Source organism: Silurus aristotelis (assembly GCF_946808225.1).
Source record: "Silurus aristotelis genome assembly, chromosome: 1".
Lineage (NCBI taxonomy): Eukaryota > Metazoa > Chordata > Actinopteri > Siluriformes > Siluridae > Silurus > Silurus aristotelis.
Window position 1 is genome coordinate 8,055,629 of NC_139574.1, and position 16,142 is coordinate 8,071,770.

General features: G+C 37.4%; 1 long non-coding RNA gene across 1 annotated transcript; it reads left to right on the forward strand.

Moving 5' to 3' along the window:
- The first annotated feature begins 7,149 nt into the window (after positions 1–7,149).
- On the forward strand, positions 7,150–11,233 carry LOC310730788. Its single transcript, XR_014534959.1, has 3 exons — positions 7,150–7,264; positions 7,363–7,500; positions 8,801–11,233. It is a non-coding gene; the product is annotated as an uncharacterized lncRNA (long non-coding RNA).
- Positions 11,234–16,142: the final 4,909 nt, after the last annotated feature.

The following is a 16,142-nucleotide window of genomic DNA, read 5'->3' on the forward strand; positions in this document are numbered from 1 at the left end:
ATGAATTTTTGAATTACCGTTTCTTAGTTTTTCAGTTCCAGACCAGAGCTAAATGTTCACGATGAAAAGACAACTATTGGGAAGATAGTGTTAACAGAAAAACACCGTTGAAGTGAGCATCAGTTTACTGTATTTATCTGTTTAAGTGCACAAAGTACAGGCATCACTTTATGTGTTCCGGGGTAAGATCCTTATTTTGAGTACAAATCAGCAGTCAGATCCCACACAGAAGCTAACCAGGAGGGAAGCAGGCCAAAGCCTAGGAGCTCCACATCTCGTCTGCGCTGTAGAATCAGCTTTTTTTTTTTTTCCCACCCACAAATCGCTCTAGCCTGAAAAAAGGTCTCACTTTTCCCTCCAACACACTATGCTTTGTGATAAAGGAAGCAGACCTGAGAGGAAAGAAACAGCATATGGCGCTCTGCATGATATTCGCCTTAACAGAACTATTTCAGGAATTACACCTTTTCTTTTTTTTTTTTTTTTTTTATCTATGAGTGTTTACACTATGAACATGGTCCAGAAGATTAAAAATGGCTTTTTTAATAACTCATTGTAGGCAAGAAATGAGTTTATATGGACGCTTAGAACATTGAAGGACAGATTAGAAGCAATGTTCATTCCTCCAGAATTTGTTTAGGTCCCAGGTTTTAGAGTGATGATATTTTACCATGTACCTATAGCTTTGGTTTTTGTCCTTAACATCAGTCGCTACTTATATTCACCTGTTCTGGGTTTGATCCATGAATAGTGTGATTCTTACCCTTCTGTGCTCACAATAGGAAGCAAAAAGCTGATTGTGCTGCTTGTTGTCAGTCACTTTGAGCCTGGTAAACGTTTTACTGTTGTCTCTTATTGGTATGTACCAGCCGAAATGTACAGCTTGCAAACATTTGTCTGATGTTTTATAAAAACAGGCTTCACATTAACATTGCTAACAAATGAACAGCACCGAAATCATAATTATTTACACATACTTTTGTCTGTGGAGGTCTCTATATATAAGGCAATGCCTTCTCTGCTCTCGTATACTTAATCAGAATCATTCACTTAATATATTTTATTTATTTTTGTCCATGAATTTGTATTATATTATACCCAAAGGTCTAGTTTCTTTATTTCAAAACACACTATTTGCCTGTTATTTCAAATCCACAGGAAAACCAGAATGCAAAAAATGCACAAAAATGCAGATCATTTTATAACATTGATGCTCAGCTAAAAATGATGTACGTAGGTGGTGCAGCTGTGGCTGCAGTGAAAGGAGACTTGTTGAATTGTGTTTATTAGGTTTCTAAAGCCGTCGTGTCATTGGTGTCTAATGCCATGGTATTGAGAGGTGGACTGATTCAGGTAGGACACCACTGAAGGCCTAGGTGTGAAATGCAAAGACATTAATTTATATTTATATTATTCAATTAGTTAAACACAAACATAAAACTTACTATTTGCAGATAGCAGCTAACATTAATTGTATAAGCTGGAACATTTTCTAGACCTCTAAATTTAATTAAGAACAGATAAGAGCTTCACTTCATTTTCCGTTGTGTGTTTTTCAATTTCGATTTCTCAGTCGTTGTCTTTGACGTTATGGATGTAACATCGCTGTTAAATAAGATTCAGCAGATGTCCAATCCACGTATTGTTTCGCTTGGTGTAGTAACAGGACTTAGCACTTAACATTATGCTGGATGGATGTACACACTGAGCTAGAAACAAATCAGTTTTATATGATTGTTTTTCTTTTTAAAATATAAAAATAAGTAAGTATAAATAAATAAATATATAAATTCATTTTTCTAACAGCAAGCTATTATATGGATAGCTAAGATACATTTATTTGCTTTCCCCGCTTAATTATTTCGAGTAATACATTTATTGCTTATTTTAATTATTCTTCAAAAAGAAGATTTAACCCTTTTTATCCCCAGTCCCATTTATACCCAGTCATGACTGCATTATGTTCCTCCCCATCTCAATTTCTTTCTAAACCACTATTTAGTCACTATTTTATAAAATGACACCTAATGACATGGATAAAATGTAGTTAAGGGCCTTGTAAGCAAAGGCAAACAACCCGTGACAGAACTCATTGGAAGCAGACACATAAACAGAGTTGTCACATCCAATCACGCTCCTTCTGCCTCATTAGCCCATGACCTTTATTAGCCTATTATCTGATTCTATAAATCTAACACAATGACACGCATTCATTTTATCTCACTAATGTACTGCCTTCGTGTCATTTTTGGAAGTGGGAAACCGGGCAAATTAATAATTCAGTCACCATAGCAACATTTCTCCTGTTTCCCTGAAGTGAAACTGAATTAGAATGAGATTTTCAGAGGCAGTTGAATTTGTAACAACAGTCATTTAACCAATCTCAGGACGAGGCTCAAACAAGCCTCTATCTTTACCTTGAGAGACCCTTTGTCATGGTTACACAATAAACAAAAAGGGTTCATCCGGTGCTAAAGAAAAGCCCTACGTTTGCATCACAAGGTCTGTTAATCAGCAGATCTTTGCTTTGAGTAATTGTGACTAGCAGTGAATTACACCCAGGATCAGGCTCCACTCATATTTAAGAAGTGTTTAATATCTAATCTTAAAATAACAGACAGCCGGGTTTGTTAGAGTTCCAGAAAGCATCTGTCTGAAAAGGTATCCAAATTTGAACGAGAGACGCACACACACACACACATCAAATATTTAATCATGATTAATCGCATGATTGACATTAATTAACTCCTGATTTATTGCAATTTAATCACACATTTGTATCTTACATTAGTACTTTTCCAGTTTTTAATACTCTAATCAGCATGGGCTTGAACAAATATGAATTCTTTACCCAAATGTATGTTCATTATTAGTAAAATCAAACTCAACACAGAGCATGAAGACAAAATACATAATAACATAATAAATGTTTATTTTTTTTATGAAAATGGTCAAACAGAAATGCATAATATTTGTGCCATTAAAATAAATTCTGTTATATATATATATGTGTGTGTGTGTATGTGTGTGTGTGTGTGTGTGTGTGTGTGTGTGTGTGTGTGTGTGTGTGTATATCAGCCACAGAGGTGTTAATAAAGTCAGGTACTGATGTTGGTGAGATGAGGGGGTCTGGGGTGCAATCAGTGTTCACATTCATCCCAGAGGTGTTAACTAGGGTTCAGATCAGAGCTCTAAAGCAGGTCCCTCAAGATTTTCCTTCCGAACCATGTAAACCATATCTTCATGGAGTCCACGTTGTGCAGGACAGGTTTGTGTTTACAAGTTCAAGTAAACACAATATTTTATTTTACTGCACCCAAAGACGTCCTGAACAATTGTGTTCTTCCAGCTTTTTGGAGAAGAACCATATATGGCAAGAAAGGTCAGCTGTCCCAAAACCTTTGTCCATGTATATATATATATATATATATATATATATATATATATATATATATATATATATATATATATATATATATATATATATATATATATGGAGTAGATAGCTAGATAGATGGATGGATAGATAGATAGATAGATAGATAGATAGATAGATAGATAGATAGATAGATAGATAGATAGATAGATAGATAGATAGATAGATAGATAGATAGATGTTTTTTTTAAAAAAAGAACAAGATTGATAAAAAAAGAAAATGGTAATGTAAAATGGTCACGTCTACCTGTAGTGTCTGCCATTAACACCACCAACACCAGTAAATTGTACTGTTTGTGTTTGAAATGTAAAACACCCACATATGGCACACCCACTCACCCACACACACACACACACACACACACACACACACACACACACACACACACACACACACACACACACACACACACACACAGACTAAGTAACCATGTCCCGGCCCTATAGTGTAACAAGCATGGACTTTGCACTATGATATCATACTTTCAAGCGATGTATCATCCCTCATTTCCGTGTTACCGTGTCATGTCATCTCTTACCAAATGATCAACTGAAATACATATGCTTTGTGTCCTGGTTCTGCCATGATCTCATTTTTCATGACTATAAACCATTGTAATTATGACCCAGCCCAGTCTGTACACACACTCATATGTACAGTACACACAGCAGGCTTCAGGTTCAGGTACAATCCCTGAGTCACTCCTTGTCTGAACGTACTGTCTGAGTGTTTATCTGTAGTGAAATGTTTTCTAGTCTAATATGAGCGTTTGCAGAGGCTTGGCACAGATACACAGCCAGTTAAGCACATGACGGAGTCGTTGAAGCAGCTGCCAAACCGCGACCATGCACCATTACACCACTGTACGAGGCCATATATTTAATCTATAGCACTCATAAAGACACTAGCCAGCGTAAAAGGGGTGGATTAGATTGTTTATAAAAATCACCCTTAATAGTTACCACTTAATAAAACGACTTTATGTTAACGCCTTTCACTTGTCAAAGGCCTTAGGATGTTTCAATAAAGCATATTTATGGATTTGATTGAGATTAAAGGAGCAGTTTGCAATTTTTAGAGCTTCCTGCTACCTTCAGGTGAATTGCAATAGGCAGATAAAATAAATGGCGAGTCTTTTCTCCTTCCCAAAAGCTACTTTCCTCATTTCTCTGTTTAACACATGTTTGGATGCTTAGTGAGTTATCTTCGAAGAAAAGCGGGCAAAGCTGAGCGGCTTAGTGAGTACTAATAATAATACTGTTCAAACCAATACAATACAAACTAACAGCTAAAACTAAACATGTCATTTTTTCACTCAAAATGTCAATATGTTATGCACACAAAAATATGTGGACATCTGTCTATCATACAAATTTGTTCTTTTTGACCACCCCTTTACATTAGAATTGGGATGGGGGTAGGGGATTTGTAATCATTAGTGAGATCAGACACTCATGTTAGATGACGAAGTCTGGGGTTCAATCAGTATTTAAGTTTATCCCAAAAAGATTTATGAGGGTTAAGGTGGTCAGGGCTCTGTGCAGGACCTTCAGGTTCTACTACTATAACCTTAACACAACACGCCTTCATGGAGCTCGCTTTGTCTATAGAAGCATTTTCAGGCTGGAACAGGTTTGATCCTCTTTACCACTGAAGGGAAATTAGAATGCCACATTATACAAAGACACTCTATACAATTGTGTACTCCCAACTTTGTGAGAACAGTTTGGGAAACAACCACACACACACACACACACACACACACACACACACACACACACACACACACACACACACACACACACACACAATAGTAATATATAAAAAGTAAAAGTGTGCCTTTAAACTTTCACTTGATTAAAATACAAAAGTATTTGCCTTCAAATGTACTAAAGTATCCAAAGTACTATAAATTATTATGGCTATAATGTTTCTATGATCATTTTTATCCCAAGACTCTTTGCGTAATCAACTCAGTTTTTGTGAAAAGACTTGAATCGTACTCTTCTCTATCCATAATTTTTAAGCTATTAATGATATTAATGAGTCAGACACTTATTGATATCTATTACAATTATCATGAGCCCAAAACCTTCTTTTCAACTACTTAAAAAAAGAAATAAATCACACAAATAAGTTTGAGTCAGGAGTTTCTCTAAATGTTCTGCTTGCTGTTGAACCAATGCTGTGTTAGTGATAAGTAGATTCCACCAAGAGCCAATCAAAACAACTTTAAAACAGAGCATGTGCTCGACCCTGAATGGTGACTTGCTGCGTGTTTGACCAGTTATGTTTTCATAATTCATAAATAAAAAGCAACGATTGATTTCACAAAATGTAGTGGATTGAAAAGTATTCGGTAAAGTGCAGATTACGAATTACATTTACTTCGTTACTCTTCACCACTGATATTATGTTTGCTTGTTATTACAGCAGACACATGAAAATGTTCTGTTCTGAGAATAGACAAACACATATAATCCTTTATTTTCACCATTTGGTCTTTTCCCATTTCCCTCCCTTGATCTTTCTCTTCTGTATTACACAACAGCTACCATCCACATGCTTCCTCCAAGACACGTGGAGCCAGCCATCTACATCTACCAAGCTTCTGCTCATGGTGTGTCACAAGGCAGGGTAACACACTTAACAGAAAATGCTATCAGCCCTCTTCTGCATACATGAACTTACAGATACCCAGTTGGCTAGTGTCACTCTAATTGACAGGATAATGAGCCAACTTTTTGGCCACTCTTGGCTGTAGCATCACTGGGATTCAATTTCACAGTCTCTCGGGTTTTCGATGTGAACTTTGACCCGTAAAGTCAGAAGCCTTGTTTTTTTCATAAGCCAATAGAAAACGCATAAGATTGTGAATTGTTTGTCCATGAATAAGAACAATAATCGAAATAAAAATAACGGAGCAGCCACTAATTAATTAGCAGTGATCTCATTAAACTTCTGCCTCACGGTTTCTTGACATATGTCTAGAAAGAAATATCCACAAATGTGGTAAACTACTGTTTATTTTTCTCTCTGTGCATGCTAGGATTTTCTTGTTAGCAATATTGGCACCTCTGCTAATGAGTTGCCTTGTATGAAAAAGGGGCAAAGTGGAGCAGCAATGTTCCAGCTAGGGTCACAAGCTAATATTCAGACCAGGAATACAGCGACAGAAAGCAGGACTGAAAAATAAATAGCCAGATCCATTGCTTTTAGATATATCAGACTGTAAATTTTTTGCATTTACAGTATGTGCTTTTTATTATTCCAAGCTGCACTCTTATTGGTTATTCCTTAAAGATGTGTCGAGTTTATATTGTTTCCGACAGTGCGTATAAACGGATTTTGATATTTTTAGTCAAGTTTTGTAACATTTCACTCTGGGATTAGACTGGAAAATGTAATAAATCGTGCAATTCAGGAATTCATTTTCAAACTATATCCTTAGAACAGCTATGGGATTACAATATGGCATAAAGATTGAAAAAAATCCTTCTATATATTGTTGGATACCTTAAACAAGAAGAAGTGAGGGTATTTGTGTAGTATTTGCCCCTGTGCTTATCCACATTCTGAGTGTGTGTTTGTGTGTGTGTGTGTGTGTGTGTGTGTGTGTGTGTGTGTGTGTGCGTGTAGTGAGTAAGCACCTTTGCTCAGCTGAAAATGACTCACTCAGATCTTGTGACCTGGCCTGAAGTAGCGAGAGAGCCCTCTGCCTCACATTCTTTAGGAAATGAATGATGCTGCAATCAAAACTCGGCTGGAAGTAGAGGGAGGGGGTTGTGGAGGGTAGGGGTAGTTTGAAGCATTTTTGACGGATAAAGGTGAGCTCGGTTTATAAAATCCTTTTCTACATTACCATGAAAATATATTGCGTAGCTCATATTTCATTTCCAGTTTATGTAATTTTTTTGTCTTTAAGGGTCTGGCCAGGACTTCTGCATAGCTCTAAAGTATTTACAAAGCCACACCAAAGGACAACATGTCCCTGAGTGATATTTGGCATTTGACAAGGTGTAATGATGTGTTGGTAAAACAGACTGGAAATAAGTACTATGAGGTAATAGTTAAAATGTAAAAGGAGAGTGAATTGATGGATGTAGATATAAATATGGGAGAAAGGGGGTATATTTGAATAAACTGTTTGGTTTAGCAGCCTATTACTGTAATTGGATAATATGACGTAAATCAATCTGGTACGATTATAAACTGTGGTTTCTTTTGATTGTCAATCCTGTTCACAGACTTATTAAGCTGCCATGTTAAATCCACTCCAGAGGACAAAACAAAAAAGCCCAATACAGGGATTTATTCAAAAACCTTCTCTACAACAAGAGTACACATGCCTCAAACTAAATAAGGCTTTGTTGTTTTGCTATGAAAAATTGCTTATATCCAAGGGATTTTGTGAAAATCTCAAATATGGATGATATCACAGGTGCCAACAGCTATGGTTTAGCAGTAGTAGCAGATCCTCCAAATGATAATAAAAGTTGGCTTACAGAAATATCAGTTAAGCGTTCATTTCATTTTGTCTTTAGCTCGATGTGCTTGATATGTGAATTTACACACTCCGGTTTGGTTAGCCAATAAAAAACATGAAGGTGTGTGATTGGGCTATTTTGTTTGAAAAAAAAAATGACCAAAATGGGATGTGGTGGCTCAGTGGTAAAGATATTGGACAGCATATGATTGTGAGTTCAAATCCCAGCACCACCAAGCTGACACTAGTGGGCCCCTGGGCAACTGCTCTGTTGTATAAATGCGATAACTGTACATTGTTTTGGATAGGGTTGTCTGCCCAATGCTGGTAACGTAAAGCAAAAAACAAATGTGGTGCTTATTTTAAGTAGCAAATAAAAATGTCCCAGAATTACGATGGCTTGATTTTTTTTTATCTTACAATGACGATAGAAATACAACTGCAATACGATACTATAAAAATACGATAAAAAAACGATACAAGAAAAATATTAAAAGTTTGGCGAGGCAGGAAAATGCAGTTGCGTAAGCTCCGCCGTACACTAGTGAATTGCCGGCAGTATGGTACCGTACATTTAAACAGTAGGGTACTGTAAATTGCTCAGTTTTGCTACATAATGTACTGTAAATTTGTTAAATTATTAAAAATAAGACTCCTGGGTAGGTTAGACCAGGTCTCGACTTTCGATAATTCCAATGGGGTCATTGAAGAACATGTCCATTGTCCAAGTCAGGGAGTACCTGTATATGAAAAACATAAAAAGGGAATGAGAAAATGATAATGGTAGCGTTATGAGAAAGTACACTTTGCCACGGTCTCACCTCAGTTCCCTTTAGAGTGTAAATACTGTATACCTAATTTATTTCTTTCTTTGCAGAAACACAATTTATCTATAAAACCTGCACATCCCAGGCAGAGGGCAGAGAGTTGAAGATGGTCGCCTATACCCGTGGGAGCATCTAGGCCTGCGGTTCATACCACACGGGCCACATGAAAGCAGAGTATGTCCACACACTTTCGTCCCTGCTCACCTCAGTCATTTGGCCACTAATGGATACCGACTCGACAGACTTCCTCGGGGGATTAAAAAAAAGAGAGACAGAAGGCACAGTGAACACCAAACTCCATTTCCCCACAAGGTCCGGAAGTTCGGCTGGAAAACAACAACAAGCTTGACAACACCACAAATCATGGCTGACAGCAAGTTACCCAGGTGGGTTTTAATTGTGATCACATGCTGGTTGGAAATCTCTGCAGTCGACCGGGATGACTTCAGGGTTACTGAAAATATCAGAAGAGTATTCGGGCTGTGTGCTCAAGTTAAATGTCATGGCTTCCGGAATGGTGTTCTGCAGGCCCCAGACATTCTAAGGTAAGAAATAAACCTGCATGAATGTGCTGAGTTTCTCTGATGAATATTGTAACAAGTAGGTCATTTGTTTGATAAATGTAACCTCTAAAAATATTTCTTCCTTGACATTCTCTCTTACTATAACAGTGACCTTTTTGCGCTTGTCTTACACTCCTAAATCTGTCATCCACATGCAACTGTCACACGAATCTTTTACTGAGCTGTGTAGGCTATAGTAAACTTCTTTCTCACTATGGAATTATGGGAATAGAGAGTGTTATATAAGGCAGTAGTGCTGGGTTGAGCAGTAAATGAAATGAAGGCCATGGCAGACTCTTTTAGCTTAGGCGTGACAGCTCTTGACCAACTTAATTAGCGGTCCATGACGAGTTGCGGCACACAGATCTCTGGGAATTTCTGAATGGAGGTGTGAACTGTGGGTTGGTAGACTTTGGAGGGAGCATTTTGGGAAACCTTACATCCACTCATGTTATCAACTAGTGACGCCGTACATGTTCAATGCAGGAAAGGATTTCGCCCTGGGTCAGAACAGCTGAAACATTCTTGGCATTGCCATCCCGATAAATCCCCCGCGTTTAACAATGTCCCCAGCTCATCCAAACACGGGTAGGCCACATTCCTTAACTGGCACAAAAGGGGCCCTATATTTGAGCACTCAGTGCCACCCACAGTGGCGCGACAACAATTCACACCCGCAAAAGAGCAGTGAGTCGCCTTGCTTAGCACTCACACAGTTGTGCAATGGAATGGTAGTAATTACAGACCACAGCTTGGCAAATTCCCTACCTCTCTCTCTGTTATTCTCTCTGTCTGTTTCACTCCTCATTTCTGCTGGGTTGCTTATAAACGCTCAGTCAACTCAAGCCTTCGGAAGCAAGATACACTCCACAACATTTCTGACAACCCAGATTTTTTTAGAACGGTATATTCCCAACCCAATTACAGTGGCTTTGTGAATGTAAAGTAATTAACCACAGTACTGCACCACTACACTCATTCCAAATGACCCCCAAACTGGCCATTTTCAGCCATTCCCAAGGTTAGATAAATGCCATAGCCCACCGTGCAGTTGAAACCTGACAACAGGGTGCTGTAATTACCGCTGTCCTTGATATTTAATGTGGAATGAGTAGAGTAACCTTTAGTGTTTGCCTGCGAGATCCCCCTCCTCCTCTTTCTCCTCTTGCTGGCTCTCTACAGGCCAGTCGGAAAACAAGTGGCTCACTTCGGAGAGAAATGTGAAGTGTGTTTGCGTGTTAAGTGCTGCCCTGGGACCCGGCCGAAGTGTGTGCATTCTTACACGTACAAAATGGATGCATGTCCATGCTGCCTGTCTTGGTGAGGGCATTGCAGATACGCCGTGGTCGATCTGAAGCAAACCGGAGACTATGTCTGCATTACAGTCACGTGAAGGTGATCTTGCCCTACAGCCAAATGAATTAAACATTTATGTTCTTATCTCTTTTGAAATTATTACTACTGGAGTCCATGCATTCATCCTGGTGATTGCTAGGATCTGTACTCTAACACTGTGTTTTTGCCAGTAAAATTCAAAGGCACTCAATTGTAATCTGCAAAATGTGGAGGGTTGGGTTTGAATATTAAACACGTGCACAAAACCACTTGTGATCTTGTGAATGGCAGCGTAAATGCAGACACAGTAAGAGACCACAAGGCTGAACTGTAATCCAGTGACCAGTGCCAAATTACCACCTGCATCAATTCCATTTAAAAGCACTGTTCTACACAATGCCAGTGTAATGGCAATAACAATACTTGGCAAAAGCACTGGTGCTGTTCTAAATAGATGGAAGGTAAAAAAATATTACTATTATGTTTGGACTAACTCATTCTGATTACTCCTCGTTCCAATTGCTATCCAGGTTAAGACCCAGACTCTGACAGTGATTCTGAAAACTATATTTAAACTGATAGGTATTCTGAATCATATACTTTCATGACTACTTCTAATTCTAATACTTTAGTATAACACTAATACAAGTATACTACACTAGATTCATATATTTATTATAATATTGATTGCTATACTTCAATGCAATTTACATTCATTTGTGTATATATATATATATATATATATATATATATATATATATATATATATATATATATATATATATATATATATATATAAACAATGGACATTGTCCCTAAGTAGCTTTACATAGATAAAGCATTTATAAAGTTGAAATGTATAAGTTTAATGACTATGTCTGTTCCACCAACCAGGAATACAATTCTGACATTATAACATTATGACCAGTGAAGTGAATAAGACTAATTATCTCTTCATCATGGCACCTGTTAGTGGGTGAGAAATATTAAGCAACAAGTAAATATTTTGTCTTCAAAATGACGTGTGAGAAGCAGGAAAAATGGGCGAGTGTAAGGATTTGAGTAAGTTTCACTAGAGCCAAGTTGTGATATCTAGACGACTGGGTCAGAAAATCTCCAAAACTGCATCTCTTGTGGGATGTTCCTGGTCTGCAAAGTTCAGTATCTATGTAAAGTGGTCCAAGGAAGGAACCCTGTGACAGGGTCATGGGTGTCCAAGGTTTATTGATGCATGTGGGGAGCAAAGGCTGGTCTGTGTGATGCGATCCTCCTGTAGCTCAATTGCTGAACAAGTTAATGCTGTTGATATCAGGAATGTTTTGATAGCAAAAGAAGAGACCAACACAATATTAGGCAGAGGGTCATAATGTTATGCCTGATCGGTGTATGTTTATCCTTATGAGCGATGCCAGTGGTGGCCGTGGCAATGAACAACTTCCTAAAATGTTTTAAAGAAATCTTTAGTGGAACTAAATTCAAAAAGGATCCCATCCTCCTCTGAGTGCCACAGAATGTTTATTAATAATTGTTCTATCATGTGAAGGTGTACTGTTCAGTCATGGATGCTTAAATGTAAAACTGTTCATGCAAAACGGGATCATGCGACCCTAGGCCATTGTTGATATTAATTACAGTCCAACTCCATCCTCAAAGTTCTTGAGCTGCTCAGTAACTTCATGGAACTTTAGGATGTTCATGTGGAACCATCCTCAACTGCACAAAGTGTCTCCAGTTGAAGAGAACTCTGTCCAGAGGTAGGACATTGAGTGATACTGATCATCACAATGATACTGATTCTTTATTAATATACTCATTCTGATTAGTGCACTCATTCATTCTCATATGCTGATTACTATATTTATTTTATTGCCAATCTCATGTTGATAATGTTTACTATACTAATTAATTGATTGTGATACTAATTGCTATACAATTTCTGATTGAAATACTAATTTGTGATGATTATACCATTTTTATTGCTACTCTTTCTAAAGCTTTTTCAAATTTCAATTTTAATTTCAAATACTTTCATGTCGCACTATAAGTATCATATTTACATTTACAGCATTTGACACTCTTATCCAGAGTGACTTACATTTTCATTTTTTATACAATTTAGCAGTTTAGTGTTAAGGGCCTTGCTCAAGGACTCAACAGTGGCAGCTTGGCAGTGCGGGAGCTTGAACCCCTGACCTTCTAACCAGGAACCCAAATCCTTAAACACTGAGCTTCCACATCCTATTGTATCTGCATGACATCACATGGGCATTAACTAGTGACAAATGCAAAATCTTTATCTGTATTATCATGTTATCTATGTAAATCTGCTTTAGGACAATGTCTATTATTAAAAGTGCTTTTCAAATAAAAATAAACTGAATTAAATAGAAATTTCAAAACTCCAGCAGCATAGACATGTGAAGGCAAAATGCTCAGTACAATGGGGAGAGTTATTTGATATGTAAGTGTAATGTAGTGATGTTGTTACGTGACTTCACTGATCCCGTCCGCTCAGGAAAATAGACTGAAAAAGACTGTAGAGACACAAAGGAGTGTCTAATTACACGCTTTGCACAGACAACAAAGCATCACATCACATTTCTTCAGGAAATGTCAAATTCTAGTTTTATGATATGGATAATAACCTGATTAATCTGATTACTGTACTCATTCTCAAGTTCCAGCGCTTCTGGCGGGAAACGGTACAAAGCCTATAGCCGTGAAACCTGCATGCTAAACTGGCTAGCCCTCTAATCTGGCTAATGTCATGACAAACAAACTAATCGCAGTTGCATGTTGGCAGATCACTGAGAACATAACAATGTAAATATGGTTCTTCGAAATATATCTAAACATTGAAATGTATCTAAACGTGACACTTGGGAGCTACTGTAGTCACGTATGATTAGCTGATTAACACGCTAGCTGTTATTGTTTGCGAAATTATCCTTATTTTGTTTAACTGAGAGCTGTATGGGTCCATATTCATTCTGCATCCATTTGAATTACTCCCAATACTGTTTAATGTAGGAGAAATAAAACTGAATGAATTGTTCACTGTGGGGAAAAATATAATTTTAAACGCTGATAGATTTGCTTGTGAATTGACAACAAACTCGAAAAGAAAAACACATAGCCTGATGTTGTATGTTGTATTCTAATAATGAGCATTCCTGCATGAAAAAGGAAAAGTAGAGCTAAAAATAGAGTCAAAACACACTATTCTTAGCGGTCCCTATTCCGAGAAAATGCTTTCTCACCTATAACAAAAGAATGCAAGGAACGCACTGACAAGCTGTCAGAGTTGCATTAAAACCGTTTGTTCTGCTGAGAAGTACGGTTTAATTACAACACATTTATCTTCCACTCACTGCAAGTGCAAACTTACAGTTTTTTTTACCCTAATGGAGAAAAAAGTTACAAATGTACTGTGAGACTTTTGTTCAGGATTAAACAATTCAGATATACTGTACACTACATGGGCAAAAGTTTGTGGACACCTGAGCATAAGATTGCCATGTGCTTTTCAATATATACAATATTCCACATTTAGTCCCGATTTGCTTTTATAATTCCCTCCACTCTTCTGGGAAGATGTTCCACTAGATTTCTAAGTGTGCTTGTAGAGATTTGTGTGGGATTCCTTCAGAGGTGAGGGGGTTTTGGGGTGCAGTCAGCGTTCACATTCACCAAAAGTGTTTAATAGAACATGGAAAGCATATCTTCATGGAGCTGGCTTTGTGCACAGGGGCAGTGTCATGCTGGAACAGGTTTCTGTCTCCTAGCTCCTATTAAGTCACTAAGTCTTTAGTTTAAACATACCGAATAACAAGAATAACCAGGAATTAGAAATTAATGAGCAAAGGTAATGCTGCTAATGGTTTATCATAGACTTTAAGAAGTGTGAATGCCATAATCTGTTTATCATTTAAAGCATTGAACCGTCATTTTTAGAGATGCTTCTGAATTAAATCCAATACTAATCCTGACATTTAAAATGAGGCTAAAGGTGTGGAGATGTTCTTGGGCCATCAGAAAGTTTTTTCGAGCAGTACATTAGTCAACAAATATTATTTTTGTATTACCTGGGCAGGCAGCAGAGAAGCAGCTTAGGCAAAGTGATGCAACAAATGAGCTATCTATGTCCAGGAGCGAATTAAGCTTCTGCCACGACATGCCAAGAGTTTATAGCATTACAGAGCTGCTTTCTAGAGCAAACAGCTGTGAATACGGCAAAAGATCATGAATGTGAAGAATGAGCTTTAGATAGATCACCTATGACAGATTTGTCTTCTCGCTCAACATGCCGTAGCCGAGGTGTTTACACTGTGCTGTTTTCTTTGCGCCATCAATGGACAAAGAAATGCGAGTAAGAGAGACGTCGAGATGGTGAGACAGATTAAGAGAGAGAGAGAGAGAGAGAGAGAGAGAGAGAGAGAGAGAGACTGAGGCCTCTGCATTTTTCTCATGCCTGGGAGACCTCGCTGTCATTCTTGACTGTAAACACACAAACCGACACTTAACAAAACCAAATAGGCATGTCTTATCTTTCTAACACACCCACCCACACACACACACACACATGCACTGTGTGACCAGGTAGCCCTAACACCAGGAGCGTGTCTTGGAGGGGCCTTGACTAGCAGGAGGGCTGTGCGTCACAGATCTACTGTATAATCATAGCCAGGTATGTGTCAGTGTTCAAAGTGTGTGTCTAAGCATGTCGGGGGGGGGGGGGGGGGTATGCATTACTACCACACAGATACATTTACTGACACTACATGAAGGGACCAAAAGTGGGGGTAGAGGGTGTGTTCTAGCTTAGGGGTTAAATCCCTGAGGTAGTATTCCAAAAAAAACACAATTTACACAAATGTAGTCGATCAGCCAAGACCTGCTCGGTATCTAAACAGGTAATGGAATTCTGTCTCACTTTCAGAGGAACATATTTTGAGTCCATTTGCTACAAGACACCATTACACAGCCAGATAATATTCATTATTTAAATAAATATAAAATCTGATACTGTTCATTGTTTTTCACATCTGTTTACTGTTTTAATGTTTTATATTTTAAATTTAATTCTGTTCATCATTGGAAGGGTGTGAGTTCAAATACAAGATATGCACAAGATATATATATATATATATATATATATATATATATATATATATATATATATATATATATATATATATATATATATATATATATATATATGAGAGACAGCTGATTCAGCAAAAAAATGCTGGGGGACAGTGTTATGATATACACGAGCTCCATGATCAGTTTGCCACTTTTCCGAGATAGCATTAATATTGAGATTTTTTTTATTACATTTATAAATAATTTAAAATTGGGTGGGGCAAGGTGCTTTAAAAAAATGTTACTTTTTTTATATACAGAATTTTTTTTTTTTATTACAAATACTGGAAACTGTTTTTATAAAAATATAGTAGTATATAGTACATATAATAAAATGTTTATAAATATT